General features: G+C 39.5%; 1 protein-coding gene and 1 pseudogene across 2 annotated transcripts in view; one reads left to right on the forward strand and one right to left on the reverse strand.

The window, feature by feature from the left end:
- MLLT3 (MLLT3 super elongation complex subunit) overlaps positions 1 to 27,437 on the forward strand; it is a 287,620-nt gene that overhangs the window by 83,364 nt on the left and 176,819 nt on the right. The gene's annotated exons all lie outside the window — the stretch shown is intronic.
- On the reverse strand, positions 17,345 to 17,486 carry LOC131492297 (U2 spliceosomal RNA; annotated as a pseudogene).

The raw sequence follows: 27,437 nt of genomic DNA on the forward strand, positions 1-27,437 counted from the left end.
TCCTGCCATGGAGTAATATATTTCTTCTATACCTTAGTGAGAATGAACTAATGACCACTGTGTCAGTAACATGAAAAAAATCTCACAAACATACCATTAGCTTAAGAAGCCACTCACAAGGGCGCCTGGGTGGCTCAGTCGGTTAAGTGTCCCACTTCAGCTCAGATCACGATCTCATGGTCCGTGGGTTCGAGCCCCACGTCGGGCTCTGGGCTGATGGCTCAGAGCCTGGAGCCTGCTTCCGATTCTGTGTCTCCCTCTCTCTCTGCCCCTTCCCCGTTCATGCTCTGTCTCTCTCTGTCTCAAAAATAAATAAATGTTAAAAAAAATTTTTAAAAAGAAGCCACTCACAAAAGAATATGTATTCTGTGGTTCTGTTAATATAAAGTTCAAAAGAAGGATCGTGCTACCTTTGGGCAGGTTGAGTTTGAAGAAGCGTAGAACTGGTAGGGGACGCTGGGGCGGGCTCTTGAGAAGCTCAGAGTGTTCGATTTCTTGAATTGGTTGGCAGTTACTCTGGTTTGTTGATTTAATGAAAGTTCATTAAGCTGTATACTTAGGATTTGTTGTGCTTTTCTGTATGCATGTACACTAAACTTTAATAAGTTTACTTTACAAAAAGCTCATCATTGATGGCAGAGTGCTTAGACAGCTCATGGGTGCTTAATAGCCTAATAAACATTTGTTGGTTTTACTTGATTTTTACATTCCTAGTACTTTATGAAATTTTTTATGTGAAATATTATGGTGCTTTCTGATCTTAAACACACATAATCTTCTGCACAGCAACCTTCCCGCCCGACTTGTCAACCTCCAAGCCTTTCTTTGCTGTGGCCAAAATTACTGAAGATATTGCTTATTTGGTCTTAGTACAAATATCCTTGCCATGATTTTTAATAAATGCCTTCAAAGAATGTCACAACATGTAAATTTAGAGGGTCAGACTTCAAGCTAAACTACTATGGGTCTTGTGAGACCAGTTATGAGTAATAGTTTGATGAAAGGTATTAAAAGCCTGGACTGACACATTAAAAGAGCTAAAAAAAAATCTTACAGCAAGGAGGTTGTATCCCAAACCTATTAAATGGAGAAGCATGTGTGCCCAGTGACCTTGGGATTGACTAGACCAGCATTTGAGAATTGACGGGAATGGTTTACAGATGAATGAAATAAGAAGCATGTGTAGTGGGGATACTGTTACATTTGATAGGAGGAATGAAAACAAGGGCTTTAAATTTCATTTAAAACCTCGGTACTTAAAAAAAAAAAAAAACAAACCCTAAGAATTGATTTTTGTCTTTCTGTTAGTAGAACTCATAAATGTTAAGGAGCTAGGTACTTTTTTACTGCTCTTTTTGGTCTCATCTTTCTTCTTAATTCCTTCCTTTCTTGTTCAGGTCCTCTCCCCTTTCTTCCCTCTGCCCTCCCTCCTCTTCTCTCCCCGCCACGCCCCCTGCCTAGCTGGTAGGTGGCCTTCCAGAATGTAGGGGATGCCTTGGCTCTTGCTGCAGCCTGAGGGGGCCCTTTCACAGGGTCTGTCATTTGTTTTCTTCGTTTTGGAAGGAAAAAAGTTTTACCTTCTTGTCCCCCTTTGGGAGTGCTTTTAAGAAAATAAGCAGGGGCGGAGAGGCTTTGGAGCTGGGAAACCTGCAGTCAAACGGAGTGGCCCACAGGAGCTCGTTCAGAGGTTTGGTGGGACACGTGTGAATGGGAAGGGAAGCCTGTATGAGTATGAGCTAGGTAATCACGCCCGAGACCACTGGTAAACCGTGGTGGGTCATTCATGGCAGCTACTCTGTGCCACAGTCATTTCCTTTAATATTTTTTTTTAAGAGTGTTATTTCTGGTTAGTCACAGCAATTCTGTTCTGCTGCCTTCAAAAAGTATGAAAGATAGTTTTTATTTTGCATGGTACCTTCTATCCGGCAGAAATAATTCATCATGCATCGCATATGGAGCAACTTTCATACGTTTTCATAGAGATTGTCACATAAGAACCGGGATAAGGATCATTGAATTCTGTGTCAGTAGGAATAGAGACAAAACATTTACTTATTTTTGTTTTCTTCCTCATTGTTATGCTACACTACAGAATTATATTTCCCTCCAGAAGCACATGAGCTGGGCATGAACTTCCCTGAATATTTGAAATAAGAGGGAATAAATGTCACATGTGACCTCAAAATTTAATATCAGAAAAACAGTTGCCTTAGAGTGTTAAAATAAAGGAAGCATTAGTAGGCAATAAGTGTATCTTCTAAGGAGTAATTATGTTAGTATTGTGGTCCAGAATGATTATATCAATATTTTGGAGAGGAAAAGCTCGTTTTAAAATGTGCTAATGCTTTCTTCCACACAATGGTTAAGCTTTAATATTCAATTTATCTATGCCTAAGTATAATACAGAGTTATGTTAGTTTTTCAATTGCTGCTTCCTCTGGCTTTTAAAGCTGAAAGAGATGACTTAGCAGGTCTTATTTGAGGTGTGAATCAACAAAGAGGTTTCTACATGGAACGTGATCCTCTCCTTCATTGATGACTTTTAAAAACATCGACAGGGGCGCCTGGGTGGCGCAGTCGGTTAAGCATCCGACTTCAGCCAGGTCACGATCTCGCGGTCCGTGAGTTCGAGCCCCGCGTCGGGCTCTGGGCTGATGGCCCAGAGCCTGGAGCCTGCTTCCGATTCTGTGTCTCCCTCTCTCTCTGCTCCTCCCCCGTTCATGCTCTGTCTCTCTCTCTGTCTCAAAAATAAATAAACGTTAAAAAAAAAAAAAAAAAAAATTAAAAAAAAAAAAATAAATAAAAACATCGACAGTTTAACAATGATGGTAAGAGGGTCTTTCTAAACATTGTTTGTATCAAAATTTGATTCTGCTTTCTAAAAATAAGTGTATTTTATATTTTTATATTTAGTTTAATGAGGAAACCTCCCACAGCATGATTTTAGAGTATTAAAAAACTGTTGACAGTCAGAATTAAATGATAATTTTCCCTTTTAATACCAAATGGTATCTTTCTTCCTTTAGTTCCTATGCATTTTTTTCTACTTCATTGTTTTTTCTTTCTTACAACTCTTCTTTTAAGTTGTGTTTACCTGGAACAAGCTGCATTGGATAAATAGAATGAGACTATTCTGGCTAATTTTTTTCATCAATGAACAAATCCTAGCTGGTCTTCATCACTAATGGCATCATGAACAATAAGGGATTTCTCTTCATTAGATCAGGATTCAATATCGATTTAAAGAACAGAAAGCTCGGAGCTGTCTTTTTCATACAGTACTTGAAAACACATTTTCCTACTTTTTCTTCTTGCCCTGAGCATCCACGTTTAAAATTCTCTGCTAGTTTAAGCCTTTCTTTTATGGTAGAGTTACTATAATGGGGTATTGAACCAAAAGTCTTAGTAGAGATTTGTTTTTGAGTCACAATTAAATTATTACTTCTTCTCTCATCTTGGGAGTTTTGAACTCAGTTCACGAGTATTGTCTCCCCTTTACATGCGTGCGCACACACACACACACACAGACACACACACTCACACTCACACTCCTAACACACCTACCCTGCTGCATCTCTGGCTTTTTGCGAAGCTTTTATGCTGTGGCCATGGGCCAGCATTCTCTCTTAGTGTTGTCATTTCCTTTTTTTTTTTTTTTTTTTTTTTTTTTTTAAAGTTTATTTATTTCTTTAGAGAAAGAGCACAGGTAGAGAAGGGGCAGAGAGAGAGAGTCCCAAGAAGGCTCTGTGCTACCAGTGAGGAGCCAGACATAGGGCTTGATCCCACAAACCACGAGATCACACCCTGAGCCCAAATCAAGAGTTGGACAAGTAACCGACTGAGCCACCCAGGTGCCCCCACATTGCCACTTGCAAATGTGCCTTGGATTCTCCTGCCCTGTGGCTTTGAGACGTTATCCCCTTTCTCAGAATGTTTTCTTCATTATGGTTGGTCAACTTCTGCTCTTCGTTGCGTACTCAGTTCAACTATCAGCTTCTGTAGGAAACTGTTCTGCCTACCAGGTGGTCAGCCCTCCCTGCTTTCTTTGTGCCCAACCCTTGTGTGTTTTTATCGTGTGCTTTACATTGATCGCTAATCATTTTCTTGTTAGTCTTCGCGATGTTCTCTAATTATCTGCATGCTTTTCTATTTTATTAGATTTTTGTTGCGTGAAAGAAATTGGAATTTACAGTACTTAGGATGGGACTTGCTGGCACAAAGTATGCTCAAAATAAGTACTTTTTTAATTGATAGATTGATAGGATTTGTGAGCCCACTATGTGACTGTGGCCCAGCTTAATTCCATTTGAGGTGTAATGATATTGTGTGAGTTTAACCATGTGTATCGTGAGATGTATGTATGTCAGATAGTCAAATAAGCCAATATGGCTTGATATGTGCTCCCACTGAGATGTCACTTATGTAACTGGAAGTGATAATTAATAAGCTTTTCATCTGGAATAAATTTAGATGTACAGAAAAGTTGCAAAGATAGTACAGAGCACTCCTGTGTACCTTTCACCATATCCCCTGTTGTTAAAGCCTTATACTACTCATAAAAATTAGGAAACTAACACTGACCCATCACTGTGAACAAAACTCCAGACTTTATTCAGATTTCTTTCTGTGTTTCAGATCATGTCTACATACCATGTTGCATTTAGAAAACATTAATTTTAAAAGTTTATCATTTAAATACTGATCTAAATTTCTTATGATTCATAAGTATTTCTAACAGTTCCCCCTCTTTAATTAAAAAAACAAACCACTTTTTTCTTTTCTCTTTTTCATGAAGGAAGATTGAATTCACTGTTAACTAACTGGACCATTAACTAATTTAAAAAGTATTATAGGTTCAGCAAAATCAAAATAGTCCCTTCCCCTTTTAAATTCAAAATAGTAACCCATCTTAACCTTTCCTGAGAATTGATAAGCTTCTTTTATTCTGTGAATTTAGTGTATTTTTTTCTTAAATCCCGTCCTATTTGAAAAATTTTTTTTAAACATTCATTTTTTTGAGAGAGAGAGAGAGAGACAGAGAGAGCGAGCGAGCATGAGTTCTGGGAGGGGCAGAAACAGAGGGAGGCACAGAATCCAAAGCAGGCTCCAGGCTCTGAGCTGTCAACACACAGCCTGACCCAGGGCTCGAACTCACAAACTGCGAGATCGTGACCCGAGCTGAAGTTGGACGCTTAACTGACTGAGCACCCAGGCGCCCATTAAATCCTGTCCTATTTTTATTCCTCTAAAATTTCATAATGTTCTCCATAATTATATTGCCATTTCCGTCAGGTTTACATCTGGTAATTTTTTGTTGCTGGCATGATTGAGATTTTTTTTTTCCTATTGTATTTTTAAAACTTTTGAGATAATTTTATGAAGATTTGCAGAAATAAGAAAAGGAGTTCCTGTATGTGCTTCACTCAGCTTCTCCTTATGTTAACATTTTAAATAAACATAGAACAATTATGGTGCAATACAGAATGTATGTGATTTTCACCAGTCCATCACTGGTGTCCTTTTTCTCTTCCAGGATCTGATCTCGCGTTGCCACACTGCACTTACTTGTCCTGTTTCTTTAATCTCCCATCTGTGACACTGTGACAGTTCCTCAGGCTTTCTTTGTCTTTCACAATCTTGATATTTTGAAGAGCACTGGCCAGGTATTCTATAGAATGTCAATTTGAGGTTTGTCTCACGGTTAGGTTGTGGTTATGTGACATTGGGAAGGAGACCATGAACTTGCTGAGCCCTTCTTAATGCAGCATGCCAGGGAGTGGACGTCGACATGTATTATTGGGTGTTAATCTTGTTCACTTGGTTATGGTGGTCTCTGCTAGGATTCTCTCCTATAAAGTTACTTTTTTCTCTTTATGATTACTAGATATGGTGGAGGAGATACTTTGAGATGCCATGATATTTTGTTTCTGCTGAAACTTTCCCTACTTTGCCTGTAGCAATTACCACTATGATGTTCTTTTTTTTTTTTAAGCTTATTTATTGAGAGAGGGAGAAAATAAAACGTGAGTGGGGGAGGGGCAGAGAGAGAGAGAGGGAGAATCCCAAGCAGGCTCCACACTGTCAGTGCAGGGGCTTGAACTCACGAACCTTGAGTTCATGACCTGAGCTGAAATCAAGAGTTGGATGCTTAACCAACTGAGCCACCCAGGCGCCCCACTATTGTGGTGTTCCAGTGGTTATTTTCTGTTTCCCTTATTCTCATTTTTTAATTGGAATTCTTCTATAAAGAAGAGTTGTTCGCTGTCCCTGTTTGTTTATTCATTTAGTTATTTATATCCATATGCTATATGGATAGTTATTCTTTGGGTTATACTGTTGCATATTTTGTTCAAATTGTTCCAACTTTGTTCGGTGGGAATTCTGCATGCTGTCTTCTGTGCTTTTTGACATGTTTCCATCTTTTCTCTCTCTTCTTTATTTTGTGACCCCGTGAGATTGTCTAAGTGCATCACATATATTCACAGCCACAGCCCTGTATTCTACCAATTTTCCAAAGAATCTTGGTTTTCCTGGGGAATTGTATTTAGAAACCAAGCTCTGGGTCTCCCTGCGATCATTACTCCTGGGCATCGCTGCTTCTCGTCCCTCTTGGTGGATTGAGCTATGATGGAAGTGTGTGAGATTCTTTTTGGATGCTGTTTTTATAGGCCTCTACAGTAGGCAGTAACTATTGGCCTATTTATTTTTAATCCCAGTAGAGAATTTTTCTCCTATTCTGTATCACTAAGGAAATTTGTCCAAAATTCTAGTGGCATTATAATACTGAATAAGCATCATATATACACTAGACAATGGGCTCTCTAAGGTCTAAAACAATGTCTGTACTAGCACATGAACAGTAAATAAATGTTTATTAACAAGTTGAATTAGACTAGCTTTAAAAATACAAATACTATGTAAGTATAGTTATTTCTCATGGCTAATGGGTAAAGTGGAGCATATGTCCTTAAAATGGATAGTAATTTCCAGCACATTACTGGAAATTTAGTAGGTACTTAAAATACGTGGGTTGAATTTATTAGAACACATTTTCAATTATCTCATGGTATTGTAAAAATAATACACTTTCCTTGGGAAAGATTTTACCTTTTAGCCTGCTGCCTGTTGAACCTGCTACAAAGATTTTTGGAAACAGAGTTCAGGTGAAATCTGTTACCAATTCAAGATTCCCACATAATCTTTCTACATTATTGCAACTACTTGGTGCCCTGTTAGGAGAAACACATTGTTTTTTGGTTCAAGTGTATCTGGAAATGATTCTACACACTCTGCAGGCAATAGAGCATTATAATAGATTTTGACAAAAAAGAAATAGATGTTTCTGCTCAGCCTAGCAAATAAACTTTTATAGTAGTATGTGCCTTTTGGCATGACAATTATTTAATAAAATAACATTCCAGAGACACAGAAAGTGAGGAATAACAGAGGGGACCTGACAGGTAATGAAAGTTTTGGAGGTAAGCCAAGGAATGAGAACAGTAAGGCTGTTGAAGCTCTCTGATTAACTGTAATTTAAAGTATTTGGGTGTGTATATATGTATAGATGTTTAAGCCTTTCTAAATATTTTTTTGTGAGGGGACCTATTAGATTGGACTACATATGGTTAAAAATTTTTTTTTGCATTTATTTACTTTTGAGAGACAGAACAGAGCACTAGTGGAGGAGGGGCAGAGAGAGAAGGAGACACAGAATCTGAAGCAGGCTCCAGGCTCCAGGCTCCGAGCTGTCAGCACAGACCCCGATGCGGGGCTCGAACTCACGGACCGCGAGATCATGACCTGAGCCGAAGTTGGATGCTTAACCAACTGAGCCACCCAGGCGCCCCCTAAATATGATTTAAAAAAAAAAAAAGTTGCTGTGTCTTTTGTGCTGGTTGTGATTAGAAGAGCTATTTATGTAAACATTGGTTCTAAGCTTTTGTGATGAAACGATTTTCTCCTTCGTGTGGATCACACAGGTGGAATTCGTGAAGCCTTGAAGGAATCAGGAGATGATAGTTGAGGCAGGTCTAGTGTTTATAGCTGTGAAGACCTGAGGCTTTTGGATCTTATTGACTTTGCCTCCATGTTTTGTATTTTTTTGCTCATTATTATTATCTTCCTTTGGTACATACATCTAGTGACATTTGCACGCGCACCCTTTTGTGTGTGTGTGAAAGCCTTCCTAAAATACGTGTTGCTAATCAGCTCATTTTTCTTTAGACATGCCCCCCCAGCCACAAAACCTTCCTACCAGGGGTTCTGTGCATGAACTTAGGGGGTGGGCACAGGTCCCTTGAGATAGTGTGGAACTTTTTATGTGTGAGAACATTTTTTTGCACATGCGTGGTAGTTTTTTGAGTGTATAGTCTGAGGTTTCTGAACCACAGAAGTCTCAGTGCTCACTGAGACACAACTGAGTAGGGCCATCAAACTGAAATCTCTGTGGATGGCATTATGACTCATAGCCCCAGACGCAGAAACTAGTTCCCTAGAAAAGTAATGCCACAGTCTCTAGAGTCTTACCTCTTCTTGGGTTGGGAAGGGGGCAAACACAGGACAATCTAGTCCGCTACTGTGCTCCAGCCATTTTTGTTCTCCCTCCAGTACCCCCTGTATGGGGGGAGCACATGTCTTAGCCCCTACGTACAGCGTACTCCTTAGTCTATAAGGATTTGTATAGTTCATGAGTCACATTATGCTAGGCTGCTACAATAAAGAGACTTAAGAATATAGTGACATGCATAACAAAGATGTTTTTCTTGTTTATGCAAGTCCTGGTAAATATCCAGGCTGGGGGATCTATGTTTATTCAGACATCCCAGTTCCTTCCGAGTCTTTTGGCCCCCATGCCTGACACCTTGTTGTCATTGTCGTGTTGGCACACTGTCATTGTTGACTGAAGCTCTGTGGCCACCAGGTCTCGGTTTCAGGGGGGCAGGACAGGTGAAGCGTATCAGATGTTTAAAGTCTAAGATGCCCCAAGTCGCGTATCACTTCTCACATTCTGTTGCCAAGAGCCATTCAAACAACCACTCTACTGCACAGGACGCTGGGGAGTTGGTGCAGCAGGGAAGCAGGAATGGATTTTGGTGGAGAGCTATGAGTGTCTGTCACATTCTGCATGGTTTTCTCCAACCAGTTTGTACATTTGTTGAAGTCAGGGCCTTCCTTGCTGTCTTACGTATAGTATTTTAGTGTGGTGTTTTATGTATAGTAGATGTTGTATCATCTGTGTTTATTGAACTGCCTTATACAGTATTGTATGTAAGTGTGTATTTATTTAAGTAAAGTCATTTTACAGCAGCTGATGCAAAAAGGCAAGCGCCATAAAAAACAGGCATTCCAGCCAAAAGGCAAGTTCTACATGCTACATACTTAAGTCCCAGAGGGGAATTGGTCATGTATTGTGCTCTGTGGCAGTGGAGTTAGAAGCAGTTTTGGTGATGGTTATAGCTGTCCTAGTAACCTCAGTTACCAACTTCTAGGAACAGAAGTTTCTTGCAAATGGAATCGGTTGCATTAAAAAATCAAAAATAACAAATGAACTTTACTCAGAGACGATGTTACCTGCGAGGCTGTTCAAACAGCAGCGTTACTGTAAACTTTGCGGGTGTGCAGGATGGAAACACTTGTACGTATGGGCGTTGTTTTTACATGTCTGGTTTGAGGCAGTGGTTCTGAAACTTCAGTGGGTATCAGAATCAGAACAAGCTGGAAAGCTTGTTGAAACATGGTCTGGACTCCTCCCCCAATGTTTCTGATTCATTCATTTTTAGTTGAGGCCTGAGAATTTGCATTTCCAAGTTCCCAGGTGGTGTTGGTGCTGCTGGTTTTGAGGTCACAATTTGAGAACCATTGGTTTAAGGTAAGGAGACCATACCAACCTATCGAATGGGCAGGTGTCTGATGTCACCAATTCACGCTGGTATGCTGCTGCCAGATAAAACTTCTAACAAAACTCTATTATGGAATGAAAGCATGTATTTAATGGAAGTTCAGATCAGCCACCAGAGAGGGAGACATCTCTTATTCCCGATCCCTATAACTATACTGTTGCTGTCTTTCTTGGAGGCGGATCAAGAATGAGTATCTTAGGGAAGGAGGCAAACCCTAAGAGACTCTTAAATACTGAGAACAAACTGAGGGTCGATGGGGGGTGGGGGAGAGGGGCAAGTGGGAGATGGGCCTTGAGGAGGGCACCTGTTGGGATGAGCACTGGGTGTTGTTTGGAAACCAATTTGACGATAAATTTTATATATATATATATATATATATATATATATATATATATATATATACACACACACACACACACACACACACACGTACATATAAACATTACCAAAAGTGAGTATTTTAGTAGTATTTATTGAAGGAATACTTGTGAAAGCTTGCTCTTGAAGTAGTGGGGTAAGAAAGGATATATATAGAGGTGTGTGTCTCATCATTGGTTCAGACTTGGAAGCTCTTTTCCTCCAACAAGTTCAGCCATTTGCATTTCTGGGCCAGGGTAAGAAGATAGGTTTCTTCTGCTTTACAACTCTGGGGTGGTAGCGGGATTCTGACGCTGCCCTCGGTAACACAGAGAAGGGGGAGGCGATTGATTTATTAATGTCTATTGTGCCTCTTGTTGCCATCCTGTGCCCTCAACCTGTCTCTGTCTCTGTCTCTCTCTCTCTCTCTCTTACATTTTTTTAATGCTAATTTTTGAGAGACAGTAAGAGCACAAGCGAGAGAGGGGCTGAGAGGGAGACACATAATCCAAAGCAGGCTCCAGGCTCCAAGCTGTCTGCCCAGAGCCCTAAGTGGGTCTTGAACTCATGGAGTCCTAGATCATGACCTGATCCAAGGTCGGATGCTTAACCAACTGAGCCACCAGGCACCCCAACCTCTCTTTCAACCTTTGCCTCTCCTTAGAGGGTATGTGGGTGTACATAAGCATCTTTGGTATGAATGCATCTATAAGTGATGCATTTATAGCTTACACCCCCCCCCCCCTTTTTTGTTTCACATTTCTGGTTATAGTTTGTGATAGGGGAATAGTGTATTGCAAGGTATCCAGCATAGAACTCATTGTATTATAAGTCGGACGCTTAACTGACAGAGCCACCCAGGCGCCCCTATTTATTTTTTATTACATTATATGTATGTGTTCTTTCCAGTATGGGATATGATCCGTTTCATTTGTTCTTAATAAGTTATTTTTTCTTGAAGTTTTTTTTAATTATAAAAGTAACACATTTAATTTTTATAAATTATTCACCTCAAAAATCAAAACGTCCCTTTTTACATTTGTGTGTACATAAATACACATAGCCCCTCTATGATCAGCTCTTTGTAGTGATCAATATTAACATCATGGTGTGTTTCCTCCATCCTTCTCATACGGTCAATAAAATAGGCACATTTAAAAAACTTAAAAAATGAACATTTTACAACACTGGATTAATACCATTTACATGATTCTCCATGTTTAGTTAAACATGTTTTGGACATATTTATAGGTCAATAGATGCAGAGATACAGAATTCCTAAAAAATTTTTATGAGTATAGTTGACACACAATGTTCTATTAGTTTCAGGCGTACAGCATAGTGACTCAGCTTCTCAGTACCTTCTACTGGGCTCACCCCAAGTGAAGCTATCATCTGTCACCATGCGGCACTACCAAAGCATCCTTGACTAGCATTCTCTATGCTCTGCCTTTTCTCCCCATGACTTACTCATTTCATAAGAGGAAGCATGTATCTCCCACTCCCCTTCTCCCATTTTATCCAACCCCCACTCCCCTCCCCTCTGGCAACCATCGGTTTTTCTCTGTATTTAGAGGTCTGCTTCTGCTTTTTGTTAGTTTATTCCTTTTTTTGTTTTGAGATAACCACATACGAGCGAAATCATTTGATATTTGTCTTTCTCAGTCTGACTTATTTCACTTAGCACAATACCCTTTAGGTCCATCCATGTTGTCACAAATAGCAAGAATTCATCCTTTTTTAAGGCTGCACGGTATTCCATTGTATGCATGTATGTGTGTAGACACCTCCCTCCCTGCCCCCCACCCCATCTTCCTTATCCATTCCTCTGTTGATGGGCACTTAGGTTGTTTCCATATCTTGGCTATTATAAATAACGCTGCCATAAACAAAAGGGTGCATATGTATCTTTTTGAATTAGTGCTTTCATTTTCTTTGGGTGAATCCCCAGTAGTGGAGTTACTGGCTCATATGGCAGTTCTATTTTTAATTTTTTGAGGACCCTCCATACTGTTTTCCAGAGTGGCTGTGCCAACTTACATTGCCACCAATAAGGTACGAAGGGTCCCTTTTCTCCACATCCTCTACAGTGCTTGTTTATATCTTGCCTTCCTGATTGCAGCCATGCTGACAGGTGTAAGGTTCTATCTCATTGTGGTTTTGATTTGCATTTCCCTGATGGTTAATGATGTTGAGCATCTTTTCATGTGTCTGTGGCCATCTGTATATCTTCTTTGGAGAAATGTCTATTCAGGTTCTCTGCCCATTTTAAAACCAGATTGTTGGTGGTGGTTGTTTTTTTTTTTTTTTTTCTCCTCCTCCTTTTTCTTCTTTTTGGTATTGAATTTTATGTATTTTGGATATTAACCCCTTATTGGATATATCATTTGCAAATATCTTTTCCTGTTCAGTAGGTTGCCTTTTTGTTTTGTTGATGGTTTCCTTCGCTGTACAAAAACTTTTTATTTTGATGTAGTCTCAGTAGTTTATTTTTGTTTTGTTTCCCTTGCATGAAGATACACATCTAGAAGAATGTTATTGTAGCTGATGTCAGAGAAATTACTGCCTGTGCTCTCTTCTAAAATTTTTGTGGTTTCAAGTCTCACAGTTAGGTCTTTAATCCATTTTGAGTTTATTTTGTGTTGTGTTAGAAAGTGGTCCAGTTTCATTCTTATACATGTGGCTATCCAGTTTTCCCAACATCATTTATTGAAGAGACTGTCTTTTCCCTGTTGTATAGTCTTGCCTTCTTTATTAATTGACCATATGGGTGTGGATTTATTTCTGGCTATTTTGTTCCATTGATCTATGTGTCTGTTTTTATGCCAGGGCCATACTGTTTTAATTACTACATCTTTGTAGTATATCTTGAAATCTGGGATTGTGATACCTCCTGTTTTGTTCTTTTTTTTTTTTTTTTTTTAAGGTTGCTTTGGCTATTTGGCTATTTGTACTTCCCTAGAAATTTTAGTATTATTTGTTCTAGTTCTGTGAAAACTGCTATTGGTATTTTGATAGTGATTGCATTGATTCTGTAGATTGCTTTGGGTGGCATGGACATTTTAACAATATTCTTTCAATCCACAAACATGGAATATCTTGCCATTTGTTTGTGTCATCTTCAGTTTCTTTCATCAGTGTTTTAGCGTAATCAAAGTCCAGGACTTTCACTGTGATCTTGGTTAAATTTATTCTTAGGTATTTTATGCTTTTTGGTGTTTTTGTTTTTTGTTTTTTGTTTTTTTCAGAGAGAGTGTGAGTGGGGAGGGGGGCAGAGGGAGAGAGAATCTCAAGTGGGCTCCATGCTCAGCACAGAGTCCAATGTGAGGTTCAATCCCACAACCCTAGGATCATGACCTGAGCTGAAATCAAGAGTCAGACACTCAACTGACTGAACCACCCAAGTGCCCCTTTTTTGGTGCAGCTGTAAATAGATTGTTTTTGGAGGGGTGCTTGGGTGGCTCAGTTGGTTGAGTATCTGACTCTTGATTTGGTCTCAGGTCATGATCTTACTTCCTGTGAATTCGAGCCCCTGTATTGGGCTCTACACTGATAGCGCAGAGTTGGCTTGGGATTCTCTCTCCCTCCTCTCTCTGCCCCTTCTCCACTCACTTGCACATGCTCTCTCTCTCCCTCAAAATAAATAAATAAACTTATTTAAAAAAAAGTAAATGGAATTGCTTTTTAAATTTCTCCTGCTACTTTGTTATTAGTATATATAAATGCTACTGATTTCTGGGTATTAATTTTGTATCCCGTAGTATTTTATTTTTTATTTTTTTATTTTTTAAATTTTTCTTATTTTTTATTTTTTTAAATTAACGTTTATTTATTTTTGAGACAGAGAGAGACAGAGCATGAACGGGGGAGGGACAGAGAGAGAGGGAGACACAGAATCGGAAGCAGGCTCTAGGCTATGAGCCATCAGCCCAGAGCCCGATGCGGGGATTGAACTCACGGACCGTGAGATGGTGACCTGAGTCAAAGTTGGACGCTTAACCAACTGAGCCACCCAGGCGCCCCTATCCTGCAGTATTTTAAATTCTTGTATTACCTCTAGTAGTTTCTTCATGGGGTCTTTAGGATTTTCTGTGTATAGTGTTATTGTCATCTGCAAATAGTGACAATTTAACTTTTCCTTTACTAATATGCCTCTTACTTCTTTCTTCTTGTTTGATCACTGTGGCTAGGATTTCCAGTACTCTGTTGAATAAAAGTGTTATGAGTGGACATCCTTATCTTGTTTCTAATTTTAGAGGTAAAGCTGTCAAATTTTTACCATTAAGTATGAAGTTAGCTGTGGATTTTTCATATATGGCCTTTATTATGTTGTGGAATGTTCCCTCCAAACCTACTTTGTCATAAGTTTTTATCATGTGCAGATGTTCAAATTTGTCAAATGCTTTTTTCTGCATCTATTGAGATTATCACAAGATTTTTATCCTTTGTTTTGTTGACGTAGTCTTATCACATTGAGTGATTTAGAAATCAGTCTTAGCATCCCCAGAATAAATCTCACTTGACCCATAAATGATCTTTTAAATGTATTGTCGAGTGTAGTTTGCTTATATTTTGTGGAGGATTTTTGTGTCAGGGATATTGGCCTATAGTTTTTTTTGGGTGTCTTTCTCTGGTTCTGGTATTAGGATAATTCTGGCCTTGTAGAATGTATATGGAAGCTTTCCTTCCTCTTCTGTTTTTTGGAGTAGGTTGAGGAGAATAAGTGTTAACTTTTTTTTTTTTTTTTTTAAATGTTTGGTGTAATTGACTTGTGAATCTATCCAGTTCTGGACTTTTATTTATTTATTTTTTGGTAGTTTTTTGATTACTATTTCAATTTTGTTACTAGTAATTGGTCTCTTCAGATTTTGAATTTCTTCCAGATTCAGTTTTGGAAGATTATGTGTTTCTAGGAATTTACCCATTTCTCACAATTCATATTAAAAAAAAATGTTTTAGCTTGAGAAAGTGAGAGAGAGAGAGAGAGAGAGAGAGAGAGAGAGAGAGAGAATCCCAAGTAGGCTTCGTGCTCAGTGCAGAGCCCAACACAAGGCTTGATTCCATGATCCTGGGATCATGACCTGAGCTGAAGTCAAGGGTTGGAGGTTCAGCCAACTGAGCCACCCAGGCATCCCCAGAATTCATTATTTAAAACATTTTTTTAAAATAAATAAATAAATAAATAAATAAATAAAATTTTTAAATAATTAAAAAACATTTTAAATGTTTATTCATTTTGAGAGAGAGGGAGAGAGAGAGAGAGAGAACGGGGGGGGGGGGGGGGAGGGAGAGGCAGAGAGAGAGGGAGACACAAAATCCGAAGAAGGCTCCAGGCTCTGAGCTTTTAGCACAGAGCCTGACGTGGAGCTCAAACCCACGGACCCTGAGATCATGTCTTGAGCCAAAGTTGGATGACCAACCGACTGAGCTACCCAGGTGCCCTGGGAATTCATTATTTTTAATGGCTAAATAATATTCTAAGAGAGACTCAACTGATTTATTCAGACTTTATGCTATTGATGATAATCACATTTCCAGTTTTTGTTCTTCTAAAACAGTGATGGAAAAGTATCCTGAGTATATTATCTTTGAATACTGGTGTTTATAGTTCAGTTGAATAAATGTTAAAAGTAGGATTCCTTGATGGAAGGATAATGGCTTTTAATATTTAAATAATAACATTTCACCATACATCTTTCTAGAAGATGATGTAGACTTACATGTGCCACTCTCCCCCCCACCCCCCGCTTCAAGAAAGGGCAGTGTATGAAAATGCCCATTTCCTTACAGTGCTTCCAGCTTTGAGTATTAACAATCCCCAATTTTTGGCAAAATTCATCTTTTATTTTCATTTCTCTGCTTACCAGGGAGGTTGATTACCATTTCATTTGTTTTTCATTTATTTGTATTTCTTCTATTCCTTGTTCATTGTTTTTTCCTCTTGGGTTCTTTTGCACATCCAATTGTTGGGGGTCTTAAAGGTATTAATCCTTTGTCAGATCTGTTTTGCAATTACTTTCTTCTAGATACTCATTTCATAGTGGTACCTTTGTCTTTTACCATACAGAAATACTACATGTTTATATAATACAATCTGTCAGACCTTTTCTTTATGGTTTTGTATAGGAATTTAGGGTACATAAAACATTTTGCATTTGATCCTTATAATTTACCTGAGATAAATAAGGAGTAATGTTGGTTACCCCAATCTTTGAAGAAGCCACCTGGCCTCCCCAGGTCTGTAAGTAATTCATATCAGGTTCAAATTCAGTTCTTTTTAAAATTCTGTACCCTGGCCATTGTATCTGATGGATAGTTCTTTTTACAGTAAAAGTTAACATAAGTCACATAGCAGAATGTAAAACAACAATATGTGGTATTAATGAAACATAATTGTAATCTGTTTTCAAAGATGCACGTGGATATAAGACAAGTTATTCTGCTAGTGAAAGATGCTTTGATGTGTACATAACAAGCTATATTTGGGTTATGGTATAATTACCGTTTTGCCATGGTGAACTGTTTTTGACAGGCCATCACACACAGTGTTTCAATTATTTATGCTTACAACAACCAAAAATCTCAAGTGTAGATACTAACGAATACTTGTCTCGGGAGAAAAGCAAGGTAGAAAGGAAACAACCCTCCAACAAGGGTGTTAAAATGACTCAGACTAGGTGCTGGTAGAGAGTGATACCTACTTTTATCCAGAGATAAAGGAGAGTTACAAAGAATGCAGTGGACACTTCTTCTTACTATATTGATCTGAAATTTAAGCAGAGTAAATACACCTTTCAGTACAAATTTTAATGGATATACTGCCCATAATGAACACGCTGAAAAATAGATCACCAGCTTAGGTAGGCTTCAGCGATTGTGCCACTAGATGTTAAGGGCGCCCAATCTAGACTCTGAATGGAGAGGAGAGAGTTTGATGGACCTAAGGAGACGTGGTGTTCACTTAGATCTTCACAAAATGTGAACTGTCATGGGCACTGTGTATACAAGGGAAAATAGGAAGCTTAATACAATAGTTACCTCTCCTGCAGGGAAAGAGCAGAGCCCTAGCTCTTATAATTCCCATTGGTTTATTTTGGCTGGTAATTCATTGTCATGTTTTCACCAACCCTCTAAACAAAAAAAAATCACCCGAGTTTTAAAATAAAACTATTTGAAATGAAATGATGTAGCATTCTTCACTTGATCTTAGCCAAAAGGCCGAGAAGCGATAAATGATGTAGCATTCTTTTGGTTGCTCATTCCCTTGAGGCTACAGAGATGACAGGTGTATGAATTAGTGATGCCATAAATTCGAAAGGATTTGAGTACAGTAAAATTGGGATCCTTGGCCATCTTTTTAAATACAATTTATTATCAAATTGGCTTACATACAGCACCCAGTGCTCATTCCAACAAGTGCCCTCCTCAATGCCCATCACCCATTTTCCCCTCTTTCCCACCTCCCATCAACCCTCAGTTTGTTCTCCGTATTTGAGTCCCTTAAGGTTTGCCTTGGCCATTTTTTGAAAAAGCTGAGCCTCTAGGGTCTATATATTTATTTTATACTTATTTTAGTGACCGTGCCAGATACATAGTTTGCCACCTAGGTTAAAAAAAGACTTTTTTTTAGAACACTTAAGACTTTTTGTTTTATTTAGTTCTTTCTAATTCAAGAGGCTAGTCTCTATGAACTTGAATTGCACGTAGTCTGACTTTGTAAAGCAGTACTTGGTGCTTATCTGTCCAATCCTTTCTTATAGCCTGAATCTTTAACCATCTTTTGTCTTCTTCATTCTTTACCTCCAAGATTTACTTTCAGTTCCTCACTAAAGCCATGACTGGGGTTTTGTTGACTAGAATTTCGTCTCTTTAGTTCTCTAGATCCTTGGATGATAGTGCTGGCTCTGGGGTAGTGTCCTCCTCTATCTCTCTCTACCATCTGTAAACACTTTCATTCTGCCTTTAGTGGATGGGCCTCCTGAGGATACACGAAGCAGAGTGTTTGTGGAAGGAAACTGATAAGACTGAAGACATTTTCCTTTATAAAGGAGGAAGGGTGGAATGTGGGGAAAGGTAAGGGAATAGATCTGTCGTCATTATTACTTGCGCATTTCAAACATTCTGTAGGTTTTGCCTATACCTGGGGTTTCGGGAGACCAGTACTAATGCACTTTATGACAGGGAAGTTGCAAATATTTTAAATTTAAAGAAATCTCAAAAGCATGGTACTGTGATTCTGGTCAGTAGGAGAGCCTAAAATAATTTACTGTGATACACTGCAAGAGAACCTCCCTTTTGTGTTTAAGCAGCAGCCAATGTAAATTTGAATATCTTAACGTTCCTCATTAATTGCCAGCTTTAGCATGCCTACTTTTCTCCCCATATAAGCTGCTTTCTTTTATTCTTTTTTTTTTATGTGTTATATTTTAACGCTTAGCCTAGATTATTAGGCATACTTCATTTGGATTGATGATATGTTGTTATTGTAAAATGTACGTTTCCTTTTAATTTTATTTTACTATGATTATGATTTCAACATTTAAAATGTTGAGCCTATTGACTTATCTATTGTTTTGCCTGAGGGTTTTTTTTCTTTTTCATTTTAGGAATAGACTGCATAGTATTATGTGATTGGTTAATTTTCTTCTAATACTGCCGCTCTGCCTTTGAAGAAGACAATGAACTTGCTATAGTTAGTAAGCAAAATCTTGCCTGCGTGGGCAGAAGGAAATTGGGTAATCCTAGGAAATCATCCGCTAGCTTTGAACATGAGATTAATTTTGGTTTTGATTACTGTGTTACACCAGAGATTTGAGAGGGAAGGAGGAAACATAAGGATCTGGGTTTTAAGGCAAACTTTAAAGGTTATGTAAGATTTGATATTTCTATAAATATCTTGTTATAGTGATACCATTGCCCATTCTTAAAAAAAATAATAGAAGTTTTGACCATAGGCCCTGGTCACTTGGAGCAGGCAATTTTAGGCTTAGGATATATTCCCTCAGATCATTAGTTTTCATCAGATGCTGATATTGTTTGGATACCTTGTAAAGTAAGAGATAGGTTGCTGAACTAACACATTATATAAATTTGTAGATTGTATGTAGGCACTCAAATTTAGAGCTAAGCATGGGTGGAAAACTTGGCCTGAACTCCACTTGTCCCTTCCCCCCACCCTTTAAAGATCACTTAGCTGCTCGAGTGATGTTTTAAGAAACAGGACTCTTTGCCAAAAGTAGATACTGTCCTTAAAATTTACTATTCACTTTAGCGTTAAGCCTCACGGGCCTACACTGTTGAATGAAAGTTTCAAGGTGCCTTGTACTCTTGCTACCACCAGTTGATTAGTAAGTATTGATTTGCAACAAAGAGAATTAATTTTATGTGTTTGCGAAGGATTCATTTTTAAGTGATATTCCCCCTCGCTCTTAAATAGCAAGTGATTAACTGCTACTTTAATTTTCAATTAATCAAATTAGGTTTCTACTGGTAAATTTTGATTACATGCAGTTCTAACAGCTTCCAGATACACTTCTTTTTCCCATATGCTTACCATATGCTGAGTAAAACCAATGTAGAATAAATTAGTGTAAAAGTAAGAACACTTAGTTCTTTTGTAGAGTTCATCTTGAATGATGGAAGACAGCTCAGAATCATTTTAGCTACAAGGCACCTTTTGAAAAGTGATATGGCAAAATAGCCCATTTATGTGTGCCAAGGTCTGTTTTCATAAATGTAAATTTGAAAGTTCATTAAAATTTTGGCATGTGATTTGGAATGCATAATAACTGGAAGGGATTCAAAGCCAGAAATCTGTATCCTTATACCAACAACATGTTTCACTGAAGACTGGCTTTGTATGGTTGTTTAATATTTAAAAGTTAAAAAAAATAGTATTTACTCGATGGTTATGGCTCTGGAAAGTATGTTCAGGATGGAGAGGCTGCAGGGGCAAGGGAGAGCCAGTGGTCTAACCAGTGACCCCAGAATGCGCACCAGTCTCCTTGTCTAAACAGGCCAGGTGACTTTGGAAGAGTGAACGCTGTCCCTCAGTTTTCAGAGATGGCAACGTAGAAATGCGTGTTTTCCTTGTTTTCTTGGGGAACGTGAAGATGGACCATACAGGACATTTCCGCTCACGTTAGAAGAGCTGAGAAGTGGCCGAGCTGGGGTCAGGCATAGGTGGCATCTCCTGCTTGTAGCTAAACGTGAACCCTTAATGCTTGGAGGCAGTCTAATGTTACACGGCAGGCCTCGTGCTAACCTGTAATACAAGCCTCCCGTGGTGAGGATGCAGAAACGAAAGAGATGAGACAAAATCAACCTTACTGTCAGTGCAAATAAGCCCATTTCTTGCCTGTAGTAAGAGGAGTGCATTTTACCGTGGACCTTTCTGGCATCTTCAAGCGAGGCCTAGGAACCAGTGCTACAGCCAAGGTAAGAGCACCCGAGGAATTGCTGTAACAGGAAAGGTGTTCCTTTAGAGCACACAGGCTAACCTTTTCAGAACCTTATCCTCTGCCCATTGTTACATTTCGCTGTTATATATGTGCACTTTGTACAGATTCCATTTTTATTCTGTTATTTCTCTCTACGACTTTGTTTCTAAAGTTTCTTGTTCCGTGACGTCTCAGGCGCTCTGGTTTCTACCCGTTTTGTCATAGGAGAGAAAAATGGTTTCTGAGGGGACTAAGATGATCACCAGGATGAGAAGCCACACACCTTGGGTTTGTGATTATGTACTCAGCTCATATTCTGTCACTTCGTATGCCATTTATGGATATTGTTCTGTAATTAGCCAAGTTTCCTGCAGAAAGTAAGTTTAAAATCACTGTCGTCTTGGTTTATTTCCTCTCTTAGCCTTTGATCTGTTTGACTTTGACACATGCTTCTCACCAGCTTCTGTGGATTCTCATTCTGACAGGATGCTTTGATTCCTTGCCCCTCCCCGCCAGTCCTGGTTCAATGTATCAGCCACCAGATTGGAGGTTCTTGCGTCTGTTTTGTTTACTCTGTTCTTGGTCCCTCCTTTTGTTTCGCCTAAACTTAGTGGTTTTTCCTGCTTCCAGACTCCCTTCCCTCAAACCGCTTTTTACATTGTGCCCCGTTTCCATTCTGAAGACATGGGTGTCCTCAAGTTTTGTGCCTCTTAAGAAAGTTTTTGGGGAGCGCCTGGGTGGCTCAGTCAGTTAAGCGTCCGACTTCGGCTCAGGTCATGATCTCGCGGTCCGTGAGTTTGAGCCCCACGTCGGGCTCTGTGCTGACAGCTCGGAGCCTGGAGCCTGCTTTGGATTCTATGTGTCCCCTTTCCTCTGACCCTCCCCTGTTCATGCTCTCTCTCTCGCTGTCTCAAAAATAAATAAATGTTAAAAAAAAAAAAATTAAAAAAAAAGAAAGTTTTTGGTGGCTGTCTATTGCCTATAGAATTCAACTCCTAACAGTACTCTGTAAGGAACATCACAGGCTGGCACTTGCCTACTTTTCTCGCCTTAAGGTTGGTCACAAACAGCCAGATGCCTAGAACCAGACGTCAAGTTCACTTGTAGTTCCTTATCAAGCTATACATTTGCTGTACCCTGGGTTGTTTGCTTAGGTTTTTCCCTTTGCCTACAACGAGCACCTTTCATTTTCTTCTTGGCAAGTACTTACCTACTTTTCCTTAAAGGTAGTCTCTTTTGTGTGTGAATATAGTGGAGTCTCCTAAGCCCTTGATGAAGGCTTGCCCGTGATGCGGTTATTTAATGGTTATTGGTAAATTTGCCTTCATGGTCAGATGCTTAGCTATGTAAGAAGCAGGAGACTGTGCCTTACTCATTTTTGTCATCTAGCACATAGCAGAAGGCCTGGCATGCAGTTGGTGTTCCATAAATATTTATTGTATGGAATTTAGTTTATTTTCCATTACATTTTATAGAGAATGAGTGAATCTTAAAGTAAATGAAGTACCTAAAAATGGCGTATTTAAATGAGGATTTGTGGCTTACCATGATTTATGGAAGTAGAAAGGGAAATATCATAATTCCTTGGCCCTCAAACTAGTGAATAGATACCATGAACCATAATTGGTGAGTTATCCAAAACACATTCACCTTTGGCTGAGGAAAGCGCGCGTGTGTGTTTCCATGAGAAATTAACTTCAAACCAGTGAAAGAATTATTTGAAACCTTGACTTATAAATAGTTATTAATAATTATTTCTATTAAGAATGTTTTTAAGTGTTTATTATTTATTTTTGAGAGGGAGAGAGCTGGGCAGGGGCAGAGAGGGAGACACGGAATCCAAAGCAGGCTCTAGATTCCAAGCTGTCAGCAACAGAGCCTGATGCAGGACTTGAACTCACCCAACCCTGAGATCATGATCTGAGCTGAAGTTGGATGCTTAGCCAATGGAGCCACCCAGGTGCCCCGTTCTTAATAATTATTGGTAGGGCTAGAGTAGAGCCTAGGTTTCTGGGCCCTGATTGTAAGGAAGAATGTTGGAATGGAATGGGTTGTACATGACACAGCTGAGAGAGAAGTGATTGCTCTCAGTTTCTCTGTGTGAGCTGGGGTAAGTAATTTTTCTGACGCTACGTTTTATAACACGGGGCACCTGAGTATCTAAGTCAGTAGTGTATGCTAGGCTGTAACTAGTCAAGAAAGAAAGCAAAGAGCACTGGCAGAAACAAGAATGGGGAGAACATTGAGCCCTAGGGGTTTTAGTATATACCTCATTCTTGACCTTTCATTTGTATGGGGCATTTCACTGTTCTCACAGCCCCAGGAAGGTATGTTCTGGGGTACATGGTATTTTACAAACATCTCCACAGCATTATCTCCCATTACACATGTTCTTATTTCAATTTGATTTTTACATTCCTATCAAGAAGTGGGGTGACATTTCTTCCCTTTGAAGCTGAGTCGACTTGCGTGACTGTTTCCACCTACAAAGAACTGCAGAAATGATTCTAGGTGATTTCTGAAGCCGATCGCAAAAGGCTATGTGGCTTCCTCCTTGTTTGTTGGAATGTGATGCTTTGTTGCGAAACCCGCAGCCACCGTGTGAGCAGTCCGTCTATCCCGAGGCCATCAGGTTGTGAGTGCAGAGCACATGGAAAGGCCCTGAGAACATGAACTCCCTTCAGAGAGATGTCCAGCTGCCCTGGACCCCAGCTGTTCCAGCCCTAGCCACCATCTGACTGCAACCACATAAGACATTTTGAGCGAGGATTGCTCAGCCAAGCCTTCCCGAATTCCTGACTCAGAAACCACGAGAGATAGCAAAATGGCTGTTGTTTCAAACTAAATTTGGGGTGATCTGCTCAGCAGTTGATCATCACAACATATTTCTTTGGGGAAGCATTTTCTTCTAGGTGGTATTGATGAAGACAGGGCTAGTATTAGAAGCATCTCTTAGTGCAGATTTAGAGTTGTCACTGCCCTAAGCCTATTCCCCAAAACTTTCATACCCTAGTTGGAGATTGGTCAAGGAGGGGAGATTGTAAAAGAGAAAATCACATAAGCAGAATTTTTTTCCTTTTCCCATATCTTTACCTAATAGTTGAGAAAGAGGGGGCTAGCCCCCTTTAGATGCTTACACTAAACTGACTACATTACAGAGAATCTGTTTTGGGGAAGTAAGGCCACGGGCAAGAAATTCTACAAATGAGCTTGGGGATATCTCTCTGGGAACTGTGAATGAGGCAAAAAGAGGCAATGCCAAGGAGGCCAGAATTTATGTTGAATAATTTATTGTTCAGTGTGCTTTTTTAAATATTAAAATCCGAGTGCCTTTTACGGGTTGAATCTGCCCCCTGCCAAAAGATAGGATGCCATTCTTTTTTTATTTAAAAAAAATTTTTTTTTAACGTTTATTCGTTTTTTTGATAGAGACAGAGCGTGCGTGGGGGAGGGGCAGAGAGAGAGGGAGACACAAGAATCCGATGCAGGCTCCAGGCTCTGAACTGACAGCACAGAGCCCGACGCGGGGCTCGAACCCACGGACTGTGAGATTATGACCTCAGCCGAAGTCGGACACCCAACCGACTGAGCCACCCAGGCGCCCCAAGATAGGCTGACGTTCTAATGCTCACATACCAGCGCACGTGACCTTATTTGGAAATAGGGTCTTTGGCAGAGATCCTGGTGGATTCATGTGGGCCCTGTCCAATGACTTGTGTCTTTACAAGGAGGCAATGTGAAGATTCAGAAAGACACAGAGAAGAAAGCTATGAGAAGACAAGGCAGAGATTGGAGTCATGTCACCACAGCTAAGGAATGCAAGATTGCCAGCAGCTACTAGAAGCTAGACGAGTCAAGGAAGGATTCTTCTGTAGAGCTTTCAGATGGAGGTTGGCCCTGCCAACACCTCGATGCCTTGATTTCTGTCTTGTAGCACGAAACATTAAATTTTTGTTGTCTCAAGCCAACCAGTTTCTGGTACTTTGTTATGGCTACCCTCGGAAACAAATGCAGTGCCTAAAGTTGGATTGAGACAGTGAAAAAATGTCACTCTTCAGAAGTTAGGAACATGAAAAGATAAACCACAGGCTGGGAGAGAATATGTGCTAACCATATATCTGACAGGGGACTTGAATCTAAACTGTGTAAAGAATATACAACTCAATAACAAGACAGCCCATTTAAAATGGGCAAAAGATTTGCAGACGCTTCAACAGAGGAGATATACACATGTCAACTAAGCACATGAAATGATGCTCAGTATCACTGGTTATTAGGAAAATACACATTAAAACTGCCATGAGGTATTATTGCACTATTGCTACAGTGGCTAAAATGGAAAAGAATGACCATGCCAAATGCTGATGAGGAAATGGAGCAACTGGAACTCTTAAAAGGTTTTTCTTTTTTTAAGTTTATTTTTGAGAGAGAGAGAGAGAGAGAGAGAGAGCGAGCGAGCAGGGGAGGCACAGAGAACGGGAGACAGAGGATCCCAAGCAGGCTCTGCACAGTCAGTGCAGAGCCTGATGCAGGGCTTCAACCCATGAACTGTGGGATCATGACCTGAGCTGAAACCAAGAGTCAGACACTTAGCTGACTGAGCCCCCCAAGTGCCCTGCAGCTGGAACTCTTCTACATTGCTGGTCAATACTTAAAATGGTATCATCACTTTGAAAACAGTTTTTCATTTTCTTAAAACATGAAGCATATAACTTACCTGGTTGTTCTACTCATAGGTATTTACCCAAGAGATTTGAAAGCATATCTCCATACAAAGACTTCTGCACAGATGTTCATAAGAGCATTATTTGTAATAGCCCTAAACTGGAAGTAACTCTGATGTCCACCAACAGGGGGGTGGATAAACAAATTGTGGTATAATTAAATCCTATTCAGCAATATAAAGGAATCGGCTATTGATATGTACAACAATATGGGTGAAGCTTAATAATTAAATAATTGAGTAAAAGAAGCCAGCTTCCTCCCCAACAGAGTACGTATTGTATGACTCCATATGTAGATACACACAATTTTAGAAAGTGCAAAGCAATGGTAATGACAGTGAAAATCAGTGGTTATGGGAGGTAGGGCAGGGTAGGGAGGGGTAAGATTTTTAAGGAGACATGAGTAAACATTTAGGATTGATGGGTTTGTTCATATAATCTTGATTGTGGTGATGGTTTCCTTGGTGTATATTTATATCAAAACATCAAATTATGTACATCATATATATATGATTTTTTAATCTGTCGATTATGTCTCAATAAAGCCAGAACAAAAAGAAAAGTTTTATGGAAAAAATTAGGGTTAAGAAGGGGGTTTAAACTCCGGGCCCTATTCGACTAATAGGTATCAGCTGAGCGTGAGCAGGTGCAGTTTGCTTTGCTGTTTATTGTTGAATATACCGTCTTTAATGACAAGAGAACATTTAAATCTAGAGCCAACAAGTAAACCAAACCTTTAGAATCAGTTGAGGTTTAATCACAGAAGACTATGATGGGTTATGGGGTTAAGGGATTTATTATAGAAATTAAACCTTAAACATTTATGGTAGGAGCTTCGGAAATGAAGGTCCAGGAAGCACACTGGAGGATCCCTGGAGTCCCCAACTAGTCAGTCTGAAAAGCCAGGCATGAGACAGGAAGCCTGTGCCTCTGTGTAACTACCCCCTCTTTGTGTCTGTTGGGTTGGCCTGGAGTTGTTGTTGACCTACAGGGCCAGTTTGGAAAGGTGGATAGGGATCTGAGAAGAGCAAAGATAAGCTTGAACCCAACTACATAGCCATGTCTGGTCACTGTACTAACCATGACCACCTTGAGAGTAATGGCTTCCAAATCCAAACAGATCCATCCAAATCTGTGCAAATTCTGCTTTTGGTTAACTTTAAGCTGGGACTGTACAGGGAAGAGATTCCCGGAAATGTAGTTTTTCCTTAAGAAACTTGACACAGTACCAACCGCCACAACCTGCCACTTAGTGGCCTTCGTGAGTGTAGTACTTATTAGGAATTCAGGCTCCCCTGTTCTCTTGTGATGGGTCAGTTATGCTAGACAAATACAGAATATCTTTGAGGGTGATCTAATTGGGACAGAATGTAGTGAGTTAGTCCAGGCATGAGGAATCAGGGTAGATCTTTTCAGAGTCAGGCCTGATTACAATGTAAACAATAGGCAGACTCTCCATCCCCTCTTACAAGGAAGGTGTTTATAGCAACATAAACACCTTTTCAGTACAGTAACATAAACAGTTTCTCAAGGAAACATTCTCTGGCATTCAGGAAATGTTTCTTTCTTTACAAACAAAAAAGTGTGTTTTTCTAAAGATTTAATTTACTTAAGGGCTCTGTTTAGAACAAGGCTATGATTGTAGAGGGATAAAGTTATTCCCAGAGCACTTTTGTGGTAGGCTGTAGTTGAAGTCCTTAGAGAAGCATCTTGTTTAAAAATCTGTAGATTAACAGAGCACAGGCCAGTGCAGGTGTCCCATGTTACATTTTCGATACACCTCTAGAAAGTTGTATAAATTATCCATTGGTGAGCCAAATTGTATGATAAATTCCCAGTAGTTTCTGAATCGATATTTTCTGATGAAAATCCTTCTTGAAAATGTGAAGACCCTTTGTTATAGGTATAACATACTACCTACAGTGAGGCCAGGGACTATGATAGAGGCTATGTATTTGTCTCAAATCTACATATTTAACTCATTTGTGCAGTGCATAAATGCTTCCTAATATTGGTCA

This window comes from Neofelis nebulosa, chromosome 12, assembly GCF_028018385.1.
Source record: "Neofelis nebulosa isolate mNeoNeb1 chromosome 12, mNeoNeb1.pri, whole genome shotgun sequence".
Lineage (NCBI taxonomy): Eukaryota > Metazoa > Chordata > Mammalia > Carnivora > Felidae > Neofelis > Neofelis nebulosa.